Raw genomic sequence first — 15,519 nt, forward strand, 5'->3', positions numbered from 1 at the left:
GAGACAGAAAGTAGATTGATTAATGATTGCCTGAGCCTGAAGGGAAGGGGGAGGTAGAGTGGCTGCTAATGAATGTGAGGTTCTTTTGGGGTGATGAAAATGTTCTGGAATTAGTGATGATGGGTACAAAAATATACCAAAACCTACACTTCTGGGATGAGGACCTTCGTTCATCAGTGATCTCCTTGGTTCCCAGAGCCTCTCTTCGTGGCCTCAATCCTAGATGCTTCTTCCCTTGTTCCACCTCATTATGGGGTTACCTCACTCCTGATCTGTTGCCTAGCCTCTTATTGTTGGCCATTCACTTACCCTCAGGATAGAAACAGCTTCTTCAGTTTTGACCCTCGATTCTTGACCTCGGCCACAGTTTTATGTTCACTTGATTTATTAGACACAGCTCTCAGATCCCTAACTCAGCTCTCATTTGACCCGAGTCCTGCCACCTCCCATGAAAGGGATTGGAGAGGCTTAGATGACATTAGAATTGCATCGACTATACTTCTCATGAAGTTTCTTCTACCTCCAGGTCAAATTAAATGTTATAATATTTAATTTCTAACTGTTATATTGAATGCTGAAAAGCAGTAGGATCTGATTATAACTTTGGAATCTTTTATAAAGAGAACCTGAGAAGTAATCAACCTGGGTTAGCTTGGAAGACACGAGATAACTGAGAGGTTATCTTCCTACGGTCATGGGAAAGTTAGACATGAGATAGAATTTAATTAGCAAAAGGAAATTAGCAAACAAAATGTCTCTCATACCCTTTCCTTTGCAGGCTTTGTTTAGCTTTTTGGCATCTTGATCCACATCAAAATCCTGATGGCTTCTCGCTTTGGCCTAGAGAAGGTAATCGAAAAGGTGAGTGGACAATAAGAAGAACCTTTAGATTATCTTGGGCTGAAATTGATAGTGAGTTGGGAGATCAAGCAGTCGTCCAAATGAGGAACCAGCTTCCCCCTTACATGTGGGTACATGTGGAAATCAGCTGAGTAAACTCCAGCTCCAGAGAGATGGCTGGTACTTCTTGGAGCCAACGAACCTTAAGTGGCCATGGAGAAGGGCCCTTCTGTTCTCAAGGGCAATCATACTGGCCAGCTCTGGGGTGAGCAATTTTCAGATCAATTCTACTCCTGCATGACTCTCTGAAACATAAACAATGGGCCAATATCCTGATTCTCCCTTGGCCATGAGACACAAGTTGTCTGGGGAATAGGTGTTGTCAGCCAGAAGCTGAGGGTCCTAGGATCTTATCACAGATCCATTTGGTAACTTAAGCTAAAGCTTTGCCCTTCTCACATTGAGGAATATAATATTTAGTTTGCCGGAGACACCGTACGGACCAGCAATAGCACAGTTACTTGTTTTACTGCTATATAGCGAGAGGAAGTTCTGTTTATATACTAAACTGATGTTTCTCATACCTTAGCCATTGGCAAAATACATGCATTAATTTGTCCACAGCTACCTAAGTCTATATTATTATTTGTTTATTATTTTCTTTTCAACAAATCTACTTTATTTTTACTTAAAGTTATTTTTAAAAGGAAAATTTCTACTAGCACTAAAATGAAAAACCAGTGTTGGTTGCCTAAACAAAAAGTAAACATGAAAATAAATGCATCACTATCAAAAGTTTAAAGATGTGAAGTTAATTGCAGTTATGCAACTAGGAGTTTTGAACACACGCTGCGTTTTCTCAGTTCTTTGTCTTTCCTCACAGAGATTCTCTCTGACGATGTGTATCACTTACTTCCCATACTTCAATGAAGCCTGGTTTAAGTGCTACTCTTTACCCCACCGGATTCCCTTCTTCCTCCTTTCATTTCCTTTGGCAGCTATTGGAAAAGAATAGCAAACCCCGTAAGGCACGGTGACTGTGTTGCATCCATCTGTCTGGCATCCCTATTACTTTGAGGGACTTCCCCTTCCCCCATTTCTTGTGGTCTCGTTGGGACTGTCAATCATGAGGCTCGAGCCCCATCATCCTGCTCCTGGGTGGGCGTGTACTCTGTCACTCTGGCAGTCATGACTGGTTCAGGAGTGGAGATGTAATCCAAGCAGAATCAATCAGAGTCTTTTCCTTGGTTGATATATAGATATTGAGAGAGATATGTCTCTCCCCACTGGGCTTGCTACACTGAGAGAGCTTGGGTCTAGGGATTTTGGCAGCCATGCTGTCTACTACGTGAAGGGAGCATGAGTTTAGAATAAAGCAAAGCAGAGACCAAAAGGTGGAAATATGGAGAGGGAGGGAGAGAGGAAGGAGGAGAAAGAGAGAGAGGGAGAGGGAGAGGGAGAGGGAAAGGGAGAGGGAGAGATCGAATAACATTGTATAAATCCTCAGATCCAGCAGAGCCTGTATCCTTGCATTTTCCAGTGTCATTAACTAGCAAACCACCACTTTCTCCTAGGTTAATATGAGTTGGGTTTCTGCCCTTGCGATCAAGTGTATCCTGACTAATATCCACGGACTGGAGGAGGGCTGGCTTCTAGGCCTTGGTTAATGGAGGATCATGTAATCCTAGAGCCAAAGGGATCTTCAAGGCCACCTGTCACCCCACTGCTTATTGGACTGGGAGCGCCTGGCCTATCTTGAAGAATCTGTTGTGGAAACAAGTCGGGAAGGGACTTATATTTGTTGAGCACCTGCCTTGTGCCAGGCATTTTCTTCATTTACAGACCTTTTCTTCATCGTTAACGGGGAAGAGTAGGCATTAGTAGTCTACAGATAAGAAAAGCTAGGTTAGGGAATGTGTCTGAGGACTTGCAGGATGCAGGGTTTCTCCCAGCTCAATGTGCCTCCTAAAACCTAAGCCAGGTCCAGTGCGCCATCCTGCCTCAAACTCTAATTACACTGGAGCCTTCACATTCTGCAAAAGAGTGACATATCTCATTCTCCTTTCTAAATCTTGTGTGGGTTATAAGAAAGCTATCTGGTGCTTCCAAAGCCTTGTTGGCTGGTCCAGCAACATAATTTGTGGGGCTCAATGCAAAGCGACAATGTAGGGCTGGCTTCTTGTTAAAAAAAAAAATGATTAAGAATTGCAGATGGTGACCTCAGAGTATTGAATCCAGTGCAAGGCTTTTCTGAGCATGGAGCCTGTGTGACGACGGCACAGGCTGCACAGTTACGGAACCCGCCCTGCTTTTGATCACATTTGGAAGGGGAAGGTTCTCTGAGTGTGGGCGTGTGGGCGTGTGGGCGTGTGGGCGTGTGGGAAACTATCTCACGGGGGTAAGCGGTGTCTTTGCTTTTCATTAAAAGTGTTAGGAAGGGCTTGGGAAGCGAGGTGGGATTGACCCAGAGCAGAAATCTCTTGTGCACAGGCTGATTCATGCATCGTTCTGCATGTCATTTCAGCCTCATCGGGGTAGAGAGTCTCGGGGGGTGGGGGGGAAACACATATCATCTGTCCTGCTTCACAACTGATGAATAGAAGCAGGGACACAGTGTTCTGTGAGTGGCTGAGTGGGTTACACCCGAGGCCCCAGCCCAGGGGTGAAGGGGCCACAGTCCAGCAGCAGTCACACTGGCACCGTACTGGCCGTGCTGTTTCTCCCACAAAGGACACTTTTTTTTTTCTCATGGGCACAGAGGTGCTGCCAGGGCTTGCAGATGTCATGTGGAGACTCGTTTAAGATCGCCAAGCCAGGCGATGGCTGAGCTGGGGTCAGGGCTGGACACAGGACTGTCCGACTCTGTCAGGTATGACATGACATTCCGGCCCCTCGGCCCTTACAGTTTTAGTAAGTGATTTCATGCTAAAATATCACAGAGTTTACAGAAGTGGAGGGATGGAAAAACCCCTCTCAAGATGCCCAGTTTGTTTATCCAGGGCCAGAAAATGAGTAACTGTCATTTGGTTCAAAATGACAGTGGTATCTGGGGGCTGCAGTGGGAGAGTATTGAACCTCTCGTTAGGAATGAGGATGATATTGAGACTTATTTTTTTTCTTTTTCTTTTTTGCTTAACAAAGAACGCTGCGTAGACATCTGTCTCAGACGCATGACTGTCAGCAGGGGGAGGTCACCAGCCCCCGGTTCCTACTCAGAGCCACTGTTAGCCATGTTGGTTATCTTTCCTGGTCTGAAGGGGATTTGGGCTTGTTCCTCCTCACAGCAGGATATGTGAGGTCAGAGCGAAGGAATCGTGTGGTGTGATTTTTAAAAAACGAAAGAGAAAACGGTCTGCAATTCTCCACTCTGTGTGGCCAGGACCGCACCTGCAATGGGCAGATTCATCAGTGACACTCAGCGGTGCTGCCACGGGATGACCCTGGCTTGTTCTGATGAGCTGGGTGACGAACTTCTCTGGAATGTACACTGAGTGACATTCCACATCCACTGTTCATTGTTGTGGGGCCAGGCAGCTGACTTCGGGGGCCTCGGGCCTGTTTGCCAGTCAGGAGATTTCATTTTTGAAACCTGAGGCCAGGGAGCAGAACTTCTGCATAAAGCAGGTCTGCGGGAATGTGAGTCAGACATAAAATGGGGGTACAGGGGGCTCCAGGATGGGGAGTGACACATTTGTGAGGGTTTAGGCAAATAAATACATGGATATTCTACTAGCTTCCAACTATAAGGTATAATAGGTTTGTTTGTGTTTTAACAGGATTTGCACTGAAACTCAGAAGACACATAAAAAAGACAAAATGTTAGATGCTAATAGAAGTGATTACAGAAGTCTTGGCTTTCAGCCCAAGCGAATCCAGGTTTAAATGTGGCAGCCAGCCGTGTGAGCATGCGCCATTAACCTCCAGCCACGGTCCCCGCACCTGTAAAATGGGGGCGGCGTCCGCCTTGTAAGATCTGAGGCTTACGCGAGATGACATTTCAAGTGCTGGAGATACAGAGGAGCCACAGAGATGCTAGTTCTTCCTCTGCTTCTCTGGGCCCTCTTGTTTTTTTTTGTCTTATAGTGATATTTAGATTTTTAATTCTGCATATTTTTATTCACCATGTTGCAAGGGGGGTGGGGAGACCTTCCCAAACTTGACATTATGATATGTATTTGTATCTATCTCACCACACCTAATATATCGTGTTTATGATGTTTATAATAGGTGGCCGTTGAGGCTATTAACAGTCAAGTTTAAGAACACAGCTTGCTAATTAGACTGGATTCGAATCCCAGCATGACTCATGTGACCTTGAGCACGTCTGGAAAGCTCTCTGTGCTATGGTTTCTTTATGGCAAAATGTGGGTGACAATAATGCCTATCTCGTAGGTCTCTTGTGAGAATTTAAATGAAGTCTTTCACGCGAAACATCTAAAATGAAGCCTGGCAGAGAGCATGCGCTTAACAAATGTAAACAAGATTTGTTGAAGGCAGATCAGCAAAGAACTTTCCAGAATATTTTTAAACCCTTTCCTGCTTGAGGAGTTTTCACTTCATCAATGGCCCTCTAACGACCAATTTCTCATTGATCACCTGCAGTTCAGATTTAGAGTTCCAGACAGGTGTTTCACACAGGGCAGTTAAATGGTCAAAAAATTCAGGCTGGGGAGTTTGGGTGACCTGGGATGACACCCCGATGCCACACTTTGTGAACTGTCTCATTTGACAAGGCGGTAATTCACACCTCATGGAGTGTGAGATACAGCCTTGCTTGCCATTTTTCAGGTATGTCAAGCCCAAAATGGAACCAAATAGTATTAACTCCGCAGAAGACCGTGCCTAGTATGCGAATAAGCTGTGAATTTTCAGTCTTGGCTTTTCTTCTTTCTAGAATGTCTACATGTCACTTTTCTGTGTCCTCATGTTTCTGCCTCTAAAATAAGGAAATGAATGATCCATTTTTTTTTTTTTTCTGGAGGCAGAAAGCATAGAAAATAAACTGAGATGCTATGAGCCTGGGAATCAATGTCAGTCACCTGGGCAGACGGAATGTCGAAGACTCCCAATGTGTGAAATTACTCAGGTATGTGTCAGCATCAGCACATCATCTGCCCAGGAGAGAGGTCATTTCTTGGATCACGTTCTGATACCCCCAGCCAGAGGGCCAGGATGGAGGAACAGACAGTCCGCCAAAGGCTTCCGTCCCAGTGTAATTCAAGGAAGTCTTAACTGTTGTGATTGAAAGGGAACATTTAAAGAGAATCTTCCAGCTTGCAGCCCTCTCTGGGGATGAGGTTTGTGAAGTTAGCTGAGGGATATGGTCTGCAAATTGGTTGCTTGGTGTATTGTACGGTAACCAGGATTTTCCAGGCTCCAGCCTTGAGTACACACATATTTAAGTACGCTGCTACTTGTCAGTCCTGGTGATCTGATCTTCTATTTGGATAGAATCAAGAGTGGAAAGTAAAAATATACTGTCTCACGAGAGACGTGAAGTAATTCAAAAGCGATAGGCAGCAGGCAAATTACTCTCCTCTGAATGGTTTCTGTCTCTCTCCCCGCTTCCTCTCCTCCCTTCTCTTTCTCTCTTCCTTTTCCCCTTTTCTCCTTCCTCTTTCCTTTTTTTTTTTCACCCTCCCCTTTCCTCTACAGACAAGTATTGAAGGTCTATTGTGTGGCGCCCGCTACCCCAGGCAAGGGGGACTCAATGACCTATGAAACCGAGTCCTTGTCCCTGGGGAAATAAACATGAGACTAGATAAACAGCAATTGCATTATGGTACAGTAAGTTCGTTGGGTGCAAATAGCTGAGAGGAGAAAGGGGAATTTTAAGAGAAGTTGATTTATGTGCTGATTCTTAAAAAACACATTTGTGCTGATTCTTGAAAAATGCAGAGGCATTAGGCAAGCCAGAGAGAGAGAGAGAGAGAGAAGGGGAGACACTATTGCATGGTGCTTTCTGGGTCTGTGTACATGTGTGCTTACTGTGATCTGTCACTGTGCCACTGCAGAGCAAACGTGATTGACCTAAATGAGACATAATCACATAGTGGGGACTTAGGAATCAGACTTACTGTGTTCAGTTACACTTTGCCCCTCACTGGTTGTCTGATGCTGCGCAAGGTGACCCATCCCTCCGAGCCTTTACTGTCTGTCTTTGAAGTAGAGATGCACCTGCTCATGGGTAGTGTGAAGCTTGGTGCTGTCATGTTCCAGACGCGGTAGTACATGCCAGATTAGAATAAGCACTCGGCTGGCGGCACGTAGGAGGTGGGATGCTCGGTGACATAAGAATGTAAGGGTCATTTGTAAACTCTGAAGTATTATCAGAATGTAATGGGAGTGGCATTTTGATTGTTCGCTCTTTCCAGTGCAGTTGCCTAGAAGTCCGGGCTTACGGCAGTCTGCTCAGTAAATATTTGAAAGCGGTTGCTTGGTATCAGGCTCTGGGACAAGAGGGATCTGAGGAAGTGCCACGGAGCAGAGGACAGAGGGCTCGTCGCACACCGATCTAACGAGGGATGCTGTTGGAGCTGACATGAATGGCTAAGGAGACTAAAAATGAGGGCTAGGATCAAAACCAGGTCGTGGGCTGGGCTTATTAAGCAGGAGCAATTGGAGGCAGGTGAGGGTTGTGCTGGGGAGAGCCGGAACACCCCTGAATTCTCCTCAGTGTGAGCAATGACCATCGCCACTGTTAGTTAATGTTACCTTGAGCCAAAGTCAGCAATGTGGGCTGAACTTGGTTTGTACAGATTTTAAGATCATTACAGAGTTGGGGAAACTGAAGTCCAGTTTGGGAAAGAGACTTCTTTGTGGTCACACAGGTAATCCCTTCCCAAGATATCTACCTGTGATGCCATTTCTCTCTTTATCCTTTCCAAGTTTCTATTTTCCCACCTGAAAGATAGTGGGTTGTTATATGGATATAAGGATTTGATCATAAGTGCTTGGCAGGATGCTCGGCACATGGTGAGTGCTTGTGTTGTTTTTATTATTTCTTTCCATCTTCACCTGATTTCTACGGAGTGTTGAATGAGCCCCTGACATGGTGCTTTGTGTAGCACCTTTAAAATAACTGATTATATACTTTTGTTCTAAATCAGGAACCATTTCATACTTATCCATAAATACTAGCAGCAGCTAAGAGTTTAAGAGAGATTTATGGGAGAAAAAGTTAAAATTGTGAAGAACAGCAAAATATAAAGCACTTACTATATACCAGGCACTAGCCTGAACAATTTACCTATAATAACTCATCTAATCCTCACAACAACTGTATGAGGTAGGTCTTCTTACCTCCTATTTTGCAGATGAGAAAACTGAGACCCAGAGAGGTTAATAAATGGCGTAGGGTCACACAGCTAGTAAGTGATGGAATTCAAACCTACACAGTCTGGATTCAGAGACTCTACTATTGACTTCTCATTAACCAACTTCTTTTTTCCCTGTAAAAAAAAATTTTTTTTTTTTTTACTTTAATGGGAGCAATGGTCAATTCAATGCTTAGAATGCTGGTCCCTTACAGAAACACCAGTTGAGACCTGCTACTTATCTGCTGACCAGGGAAGCCAAGGATCCCTTGAATAGTTGTGGGATCAATAAATGTTCTTGACACTGAGACAATAAGAAGTAAAATAAAAAATGAAAGCCAGTTTCCACTATTTGTAAGGCAAAATGGACAGCCTGTTCTGTGGGCAAATGCGTGTGCAGGAGATGAATTATTATAAAATTCTGCCCCCAGTCTTTCTTTTGAGTTGAACAGAATCATATTTTCTGCTTCTCATCTATATACTGGGACTAATCACCGTCCAGCCCAGCAGAATCTTAGGAAGATTAAATAAGACAATGTGATTCATTGTGGCATTATTTACAATAGCCAACATATGGAAACAACCTAGGTGTCCGTCAACAAATGAACAGATAAAAAAAAGATGTGGTATGTCATATGTGATATATATAATTCTGGATCCAGATAGTGTAGGCTTGAATTCCGTACTAGCTGTGCGAAGGTCATACTTAAGTCTGGAGTCTGGGAACACTTACTGTACCAAATCCCCGCATTTGGGAGCTAAACTGAAGCTGGCAGTTAAGACGTCTTCAGGGTCATCTATTTGCTTATGGAAAAACCTAAACTCCTCTCTCTCAGGATTATTATTTTTTTAACCTCTAACTGATCACTTATTTGTGCTTTGAAACCAGTTAGTATAAAAGCAAAGTATTGGATTATTAAAGTTCATGAATTCAGAGCTAGAAAATATCCTGGTGACATTTACACAGACATGTTTAGTAGACATTGATGGGCATTTGAAACAGAACAATTGAAGGATGCCATTTGCATCTTTAAACATGACTCTTGGGTGATAAGTGGCATACTGTTTCGATAAGTTGATTGTTTCTTGGGCACGGTTTCCTTAGGACAATAAATTTGGTAAAAAGTCTTGCCTTTTTTTTTTTTTTTTTTAGTTTTAAGTCAAAATACACTTAAATGCTTGCCAGAAAAAAAGTTAAACTACCAAATAGAAAAAAATATATATACTGCAGCATACTCTGTTGGGTGCATTTAAGCACAGAATATTTGGTATTTCGCCATGTAGTTATTGCTCCATTTTAATTAAGATTCTCCATGGTCACACTGACTAATGGCAAAGTTGATCTCTCCATTTGTAGATAATCTTTCTGCTTGGACGCCCTTTAGAAATCTATTAATCAAGGAGGTAGACCAGATAGCTAGAAGAGTGTGCTAGGAAGCCCAAGCCTCAATCTTAGAAGGATGCTGATAACACAGAGTTATTTGTTGCTCCGTCCTTTCAGAAATGCAATTTCAAAGTGTCATGGGTGAATTAAATATTGGCTGTCAGTCTAAATGGGTAAGAATATTTGTGTCATTTGGCAAATAAGGCAGAAAATAGAAAAAAAACTCCGCTTGGATCAGATCTCAATATGAATTACTTACATATGCTGACCAAGTATTATGAAAATTGAGTGAAACTTTTTTAGATGAAAAAAATGACCTTACTTCTAAATTTGGGATTATTTATATGTTAAGAACAACTTTTAATGAAGAACAACATTTTAAGAACAACTTTTAATGAAGATTGGTATAGGTAGGTCATTTTCCAGAAAGATAAGCTTTCTTCTTAGGCTCTGCTCTCTGGGTTATGTATGTGGATGTGATATTTACCAATCAAAAGTGACAACAGGGTTGGGCAGGAGCAAGGAGACCTGACCTTAAGACTTTTCAACATCTAGTGCCCTAAGGTGGGAGGCACCATCATTCCTGAAGGTACTGACCATACACACAGAAGTGCAAATGACGTGCCTGGCCTGCCATGCACGGGGCTCTGGTACAGGAGGTGGATGGGGCAGCCCTTGCAGGGCTGCAGGCTGCGATGCACCCAAACGGAGGAGAGGTGAGCAAATTGACTCCTGATCATTTCAGCCAATGTCTTTCCAGGTGAGCGCTGCTCATCTAGGCAGGAAAACCAGCAGCTCAGCTCCCTCATTACTGGGCGTATCTATAGGGAAGCCCTTCTCACCATGGCCATCAGAGGTTATTATGGGTTAACAACCTTTGCAGGGAGAACTGCTATCTCTCAGTGGCTGTTGTCACCAACGGGAGGACAAGGGTCAAACTTTAAGATGAATCGGTTTTTACCCTGTGATAAGAGAAGTAATTAGTGTGAGGGAATGCTTGGGCCAGAAGGGCAGGAATGCATGGATGGCGGAAGAAATACAAGCAGATAAAGATATTATAGGGACAAATCCTCTGGTGATGTAGCCTCATTTCCCCATCGAAGGTCTGCGTCTAATGAAATGATTCTCAAACAAGCAGGAGCAATTTTGCTTCCCTAGGTACATGTGGCAGTATCTAGAGACATTTTTGGTTGTCACAAATAGGAGTGTTACTGGTATCTAGTTGTCGAGGCGGGGGGCCTGCCAAACATCCAAGGCAGAGAACAGCCCCTCACAACAAAGAAGTAGCTGACCCCAGATTTCAATAGTGCCAAGGACTAATGTGCAAGGGCTTTACAACCCTGGCCCAATGGTTGTAATAATTCTATCAACACATTATTTTAAAAGGTTTAGAGAAGGCTGAGCTTCTCCTAGTAATTGGCACATGGGTACTGACTAAAGCACGGCCCCCAGTCGCAAAGAGCAAATTGCTGTGGGTGCCTAAAAGGGAAGATTAGAAATGGACCGGGATGTCTTCCTTTAAATTTTTTTTTGTAGAGCAACCTAGGTGACAAATCTGATCGTTGAGTAAAGGGATAAGGTAACTAGGAGGAGGAATCTGAGTTAAAGTCTGTCCAAAGGGGGAAGCCTGTCACTACCCCTGCTTCTCGGTCAGCATCGCTATTGGTGTAGAACATCATAGCCTCAAACAGCGGCCTCGGTCAACTCATTCTTAAGGGTCCTTCGGTACCGTGTTGGGCTGGAGAACTCATGGTTCCTTTTAGAGGCAGAGTAACACGCATTGTCTGGAAACGAGATTTTGTGTCCTGGGGAAATGACTACTTGGAAGTTGTCCACAGATTGTGCAGAGAAGTCAGAGACCCCTGAAGAGTGTTAAACCTCCAGATATCCAATTACTGCTCTATTGCATCAACAAAGGTAAGCCTGGAAGACACTGTGGGGGTGGGGGTGGGGTGATGATGGCTGTATCTGAACCGTGAAAGAAACCATGCCTTCAAGAGTTATGAAAAATGAAGCACTTTCCCCGTTAGAAAAGAATTATCCATTTCCTTCTTCTACTGCCAAAGTCCGGTTTTGTTTTGTTTTGTTTTGTTTTGTCTTTGCCAATTCAATGAGAGTATGAACTTGGGATTCATTGTTTGCAGGGAAAAAAAAAGGAAAGCTAGTGTACTCTGGGTTCCTCAAGAATCAATGATAAGTGGACAGATGGAATTGGAAAGAGAACACGTCGGGGGCTGAGCTGGGCCTTTGCAGCATCGGATGGTGCTGTCTGTGTCGGAGAGCATAACAATAGTATGAACAAGTTCTGATTTGCCGAAATGGAAACGAGGTGAAATAGCTAAATTTGCTTTGAGCAAATTTCTGTCTCAATCAGAATTGAAACAATGAATGTTATTCTTTCCCCTGGTAAGAGGGTTTAAATATGCACTGGATCCAAACTTATTATTTATTTAAAACTTTAAAAAACATTTTATCTTCCTTTCCATTCCCTTTACAACCATACAGACCCTACCGCTGCCTTTCTCTCTGATCTTCAAGTCTTTATTCTCTATCTATTTCAGTCCATCCATTAATAGTAGCGGCGGCAGCAATATCAATCAAAATAATAGTTATAATAAAGCAATAATGATAAAGCAATATCCCCCACCCCCAAGAATCGATAAGGCCAACCTTGGCCACAGTGATAGTCTAAGGAGCAGTCTGTTCACTACTGTCATCAAACACATACCATCTTAACAACAAAACAAACAAACAAAAACGACTATGCATTCATACCTCCCAGACTACCTCAAGCCCAAACTTCTCAAGCTTCAGATCCAGCTTCCTTCTAGGCATCATACCCAGGTGAACCACACATACCTCTCAATCAACAGATCCCCAAACCAAACTCATCCTCTCACCTCGCAGACCTCCACCCTGCCTTACTCCTAGGTAAGGGGAAAAGGCACCACCCTCCACTTGGGTATACAAGCCAGGTACCTGGGAGACACTCTAGCCTTCCTAGTTCCTCACTTCCCACATCCAATCGGTCAGCCTGTTATGTTGATTTGACTCTTCGATCTGTCTTCTCCAGTTCCACTGCCATTGTTTTAGTCGGGGCAGAGGTTCATCATCTTTCTCCAAGGCCACTGCCTCCCAACTGCTTTACTTGCCTTTGGTTATGTTTCCCTCTAAACCCTCCTCTACCAGCTTCCGGTATGGTCCATCCAGAGTGTGGCTCTGACCTTGTCATCCCCTTGTCAAAGATCTATTAAGGTTTCCCAATTGCCTCAAGTGGTGTGGTCCCCTCATTTCTCCCACACAGAGTCATTCCCTCCACTGTCTAATTTCTGAACTTCGTTATTATGGATACATTTCTATCAGTGCATCCATCACACGTTATGATTACTTGTTTACCTCCCTCACTAGACCATGGTCTTTTATCTTATTGCTCTTTTTATCTACAGAGCCCCAAATAGTACCTGGCCCACGGTAGTTTCTCTAAAAGAATATGTCGAATGGACTGAAAAGATGGAGCATGGTTTCCTTTCTCTTGCTGCTTTTTCTCTAGGATAAGAGGTGGGAGAGAGTGCAGCCTTGGGCGGAGTGGAGGCGGGAAACGGGGCAGTTCTCTGGGTTGCATTGGTTGTGAGAAGCCTGGGGAGGAGGGCACAGTGCTAAGAAGGCTTTAAGTGTCACCATTCAGGCATCTCTGTAGGCTGGCTGGTGGGAGTGGTTCACAGTCAAAGCTGGGGCACAGCTCTAGCCTAGACCCGTGAGAGGCTTTTGCTTCTACATTGCTTCTCAAATTTGAGTGAATATCAGAATCACCTGGAGGGCTAGTTCATGGCAGATTGCTGGGCCATACTCCCAGAGTGTCTGATTCCCCAGATCTGGGACAGGACCCAATACTTTGCCTTCCTAACAAGATCCTAGATTATACCAGTGATGTTGATCTGGGGACCACATTTGGGAATCATTGCACTAGAGGGATATCTGATATTAGACCCATGGCTCTCAGCTTTGGAAGTGTTAAAAAATACAGATGCCCCGACTTTACCTACATGTGGGTTGGTCTTATGTGACTGGACATAAGGATTTGGGCTCCAACTGAGCAGAACATTGGTTTAAGGCTCATTTAGAAAATGTAATGAATTAATGAATTTATCAAAGTTTTATTGAGCATTTTCTATGCGCCAGGCATTCTGTCAGTAAAGGGTATGTAGAAATGAACAAGACAGTGCCACGCCCAGGGAGCCATGCGGGGCAGATGTATAAAGAGTTCTAAAATGACCGGGGAGAGAAATGATGGTATTATACACAGAGTATTATAGAAGCACTAAGAAAGAGCATCTAATCCAGCTTAGGGCAGAAGGAGGAAGCTCAGGAAGGGGTAGAGAGATGATGAAGTGAAAGCCCACTTCAATATTTTCAGAAATCTCGATAGTTTAGCTTCCAGGTGAAATATGGGCCTTTATCGAACTCAAGGCATGGTGTGAAGAGCTTCTACCTAAATCCAAATCCATGCTTCACCTTGGACCAACCACCTAACCTCTCTTTGCCTCACTTTCCCCATGTTTAAAAGGGGATAATAATAGTATCTCCCTCGTGGAACCGTTGGGAGTTCTAAATGACACAGTGTACGTGGAGTGCTTGGTAGAGAAAGGGGCTCAGACATCATGGCCACAGCCCATGCCCTCAGATCAGCTCACAGGCTAGTAAGCACTTGGTGCATGTCGTCATTATTATCATCATTTCAGAAGGGCCCTGTCAACCTCCAGTGAGGCCCGTCATCACTGGGAGTTTGGGTCCTTGTGACCGTGCAGTAGAGCAGACACGCGGGTGGGCCCTGGGATGCACGGGGTTCCATCCCCTACGCTACGTGGCCCAAACGCCCACAGCTTTAGAGCTCTTGTGTCATTTTTTCAGTTTGTATGTTCTTCCTCTGTCAATGTACTTGTCCTTGGCAATTTTTTCCCCCACCTCTTTAAAATGATTGCTCTTTATTTACCACAGACAAGAAACCCCCAAAGCCAAGAGTGTGTGATTGTGTCTAACTTATAGCTAGACTTCAAATGGGAAACATGTATTTAAATAAAGAAGGTATGATTTAGTGCATGTCATGTTTTGACATCGGAGGCTTCCAGGTGTTCCTATTCACCTGCATCTGAGTTGCCCCAGTGTCCACCTTCTACAAGTCCCAAACTGTCCTCCCTTTTAGGCAGTATTTATGTTGGCTAAATATTGACACAAAGAAGTCATAAATGTGGCATGCTCACAAACACTGTGGCAGCACACTGAGCAGATGTTCTCACGTTTACGAGTTGGTTCTCATTTATGGGCACTCGTAATGACACTTGCTTCCGTGGGCAGTGTGCTCATCTGTCCTTGTCAGGATGGTGGTAGGTTCCGGTTCAATGTTTCTTGACCTCTGCAGCACATTGGCATCACCGAGAGAGCATTTAAAAATTCTAGGGCCCAGGGCAATCACCAAACCAATTAATTCAGACCCTCTGGGGGTGGGACACAGGCGTCAGTGGTTTTTAGAACTCCCTAGGTGACTCTAGGGTGTTGCCAACTCTGAGAACTTGTTCCCCAGGCCAGTGCTTCTCAGACTTTGACACACGTAGGAATCACTAGAAGATCTTGTTAAAATGCAGATTGATTCAGTGGGTCTGGGTGAGCCAGAGATTCTGCATTTCTAGCAAGTGCCCAGGCAGCGTGGATGCTGCTCCTAGTCCACACACCACACTTTGGGTAGCAAGACTGGAGTCCTGTCTAGCGCCTGTTCGTCAGCCTTGAAAATATTTTTCCAGAAGTCATTGGTCTTCTTAAGTTTTTTCTACCTTTATCAATTGGGTCTTCTACTTCTCGCCCCCTCTCTATCATTCTGCCGATACCCGACAGCCAGACTCTTATGACAAAGTCATCTCACTATTCATCGGCACTCTCTTTTCCTCTAGACAGTGATTCTCTTAAAAGCAACTCACAATAGAATAG

The sequence above is a fragment of the Pteropus vampyrus genome, unplaced genomic scaffold, assembly GCF_000151845.1.
Source record: "Pteropus vampyrus isolate Shadow unplaced genomic scaffold, Pvam_2.0 Scaffold59, whole genome shotgun sequence".
NCBI classification, from domain to species: domain Eukaryota; kingdom Metazoa; phylum Chordata; class Mammalia; order Chiroptera; family Pteropodidae; genus Pteropus; species Pteropus vampyrus.